Below are 3135 nucleotides of genomic sequence, written 5' to 3'. Positions count from 1 at the left end.
CTTGTGCCCAAGGCTCACACCCAGGCTCACTTGTGCCCAAAGAGAGAGTAAAAGCCATGTCGAAATGGTCTCCAATTCCTCAAGTGTTTTTCCAGCCACCTGCCACCCCACCAACTCCCCTTGTTAGCCTCAGTTAGAACCTAACACCTGCCCATGCAAGTGGCTGGGAAGAAGTTGTGGAAGCAGGAAGAAAGAGATTGAGATGTACAAAGAGTAAAGAAAGAGAATCCTTGGTGACAGCTTGCTGTCATGTTGGGGGAAGCCGAGATTCTCATGAGCTTTGACATCTCCTCCAAGGGGCCTGGTTGGCAGAGTGTCCAGGGTTGGGTCTTGAGGAAAGTCCCTGGTGGGCTGTGTGCATCCTCTAGCCAGATCCCAAGCTAATTACGGGAGCTGATACCTTCCTCCAAGCCAGGGAGCTCAATGATTGCTTCTGACCAGAATATGGTTCTATTTGAGGCAGAAAACCCATAAGAAGATGAATTATTTTCCAGTGTCTTGGGCTTGACAGGAAAACAAACAAGTCTGACAGTCAATTAGAGTGAATCAGAATTTATTTATTTCAGTAATCTTTATATCTGTACAAGGAAATGCTCTATTTTACTCTGCTTATTCAAGTTGCAGGTTTTCAGTTGTCTCCTATGGTGGTCATAAGCTTTTTCTGTTTGTTCGCCAGCATCCATATCATCTCTTCCTATGTTGAGAGTATAGGGAGAAATAGACATAGGCATGGCTCCTTGAACAGTCCTCCCTGAGGACCAAGTGCATGACGGATCCAGGCAAAAAGAAGCGCAGTGAAAGCAGTGACCTAGAAGGGTGCTGCTTATCTGGCTCTGCTGGCTCTGACCCCTGGAATCTTGGTGGCTGTGGTCAGGTAGGGTTCTTACATAATCCACTGTTTATCCCAGACCTGAAGGAAACAAATTACAGTCATGAGCTCTATAATGACATTTCAGTCATTGATGAACTGCATGTATGACAGTGGTCCCATAAGATTATAATGGACCTGAAAAATCTCTATTGCCTAGTGACATCATAGCCATCATAGCACAACTTCACTCTTAGTGTGGTGGTGATGCTGGTGTGAACAAACTTACTGCACTCTCAGTCATAGAAAAGTCTAGCACACACAGTTATGTACCATACATAGCACTTGACAATGATAATAAATGACTATGCTACTGGGTTATGTATTTACTACACTATATATTTTTTTCAAGTGTACTCCTTCTACTTTTTAAAAAAAGTTAACTATAAAACAGTCTCAGGCAGATCCTTCAGTAGGTGTACAGAAGAAGGCATTGTTATCATAGAAGGTGACAACTCCATGCATGTTATTGCCCCTGAAGACCTTCCAGTGGGACAAGATGTGGAAGTGGAAGACAGTGATATTGATGATCCTGACCCTGTGTAGGCCTAGGCTAATGTGTGTGCTTGTGTTTTAATTTTAACCAAAAAAGTTTAAAAAGTTAAAAAAATTTTAAAACAGAAAAGCTTATAAAGGTATAAAGAAATATTTTTGTACAACTGTACAATGTGTTTGCATTTTAAGTTAAGTGTTATTACAAAGGGGTCCAAAAGTTAAAAAAAAATCTAAAATTTGTAAAGTAAAAAAGCTACAGTAAGCTAAGGTTAATTTATTAAATAATTTTCAAAGTAAGTTTAGCATAGCCTAAGTGTACATTGTTCATAAAGTCTATGGCAGCACACACCAATCCTAGGCCTTCACATTCACTCACTACTTACTCACTGTCACCCAGATCAGCTTCTAGTCCTGTAAGTTTCAATCGCAGTAAGTGTCCTATATTGCTGTTTTTTTAAAATCTTTTATATCGTGTTTTTACTGTACCTCTTCTGTGTTTAGATAAATTTAGATAACAACACTTACCATTGTGTTATAATTGCCTACATTATTCAGTACAGTGACATGCAGCACAGTTTACAGCCTAGGAGCAATGGGCCATATACCATATAGCATGAGTGTGTAGTAGGCTACACCACATAGGTTTGTGCAAATACACTCTATGATGTTCACAGAACGATGAAATCTCCTAATGACACATTTCTCAGAACATATTCCTGTCATTAAGAAACACATGACTGTATAAGTGTTTGTAATCTCCCTCTAAATTACTTTTCTACACATCTGTCTCCTGGCTTAATGGAGAACTTCTTGAGAACAGGAACATGACTTTAGTTATATCTCTCGCAATTATCTTAGTGTTTGGCACAGAATGGAGAGTTGTAATTGTTGGTAAAATTAATGTATGAGATATACACTCTGTCTCTTTAGAACTAACAAAATGATGACAAGCCTAAATTTATAAGAGGAACATAAACTGCTGCATAGATAATAATCCATGCACTTGGATGTGTCCATATCTGCATTCAGCAAGAAATGTTTCAGTGGTCTGGCATTCCCCAAGTAAATACTTTCTACTTCTGTTGTTAGTTATCAACATCTGCTTTGTATGGCTTAAATCATCTTTTATTTTTTGTTCTACTCTCAATTGTACAATTCAAAGAAAATATTCTTTCATAATGTGCTTAGTTTTGTCAATTGTCATTTTTTTCACATTTGATTTATTCATAGTTTGACTTCTCATCAAGTGCAGCACATTTTGAGCTCCTTTATCTGCTGGATTTTCTACCTTTATCAATAATAGAGTATGGAGGTAGAGCACATAGAAAATCTAACATTAAATCTTGGCCTAAAAACACAATAGGAAATCCCAGAAATTTTCACCGGAATAATTGGCACACACCAAGGAGAACCAATGTGATAATTGCTAGCTGAAAATGTTCATGTTCATTTGAATCACCACTGGTGACCTGGTTCGGTCAGAGGCAAACTATTGTGTTACTTCACCCTCCTAACATACAGCACCTGAGTCAGCATTCTGAAAAACAAAACAAAAAAGTAACATCAATTTTCAAAATAAGTTTGAACTTGGCCAACATGTTTTATGAGCTTGTTTAACAGCAGCAAGCAGTAATGCTTACAGTTTAATTTGTTTTCTAAAGAATCGATGTCCCCAGCCCTTCATCTAAACTAAAAGTGACATTGTGGTACTTAAAATGCAAAACATTCAGGACCCACATGGAGTAAGAAGAATGGACTGATTTTCATGTATG

At 38.2% G+C, this 3135-nt stretch overlaps 1 long non-coding RNA gene across 1 annotated transcript; it reads right to left on the bottom strand.

The window, feature by feature from the left end:
- Positions 1 to 536: 536 nt before the first annotated feature.
- LOC144581884 (uncharacterized) lies at positions 537 to 2890 on the bottom strand. Its single transcript, XR_013533301.1, has 2 exons — positions 2766 to 2890; positions 537 to 910 (listed from the first exon to the last, which is right to left on the bottom strand). It is a non-coding gene; the product is annotated as an uncharacterized LOC144581884 (long non-coding RNA).
- Between the last annotated feature and the right edge of the window lie 245 nt (positions 2891 to 3135).

The sequence above is a fragment of the Callithrix jacchus genome, chromosome 3, assembly GCF_049354715.1.
Source record: "Callithrix jacchus isolate 240 chromosome 3, calJac240_pri, whole genome shotgun sequence".
Lineage (NCBI taxonomy): Eukaryota > Metazoa > Chordata > Mammalia > Primates > Cebidae > Callithrix > Callithrix jacchus.
This window is presented reverse-complemented; position numbering and strand designations above follow the sequence as displayed.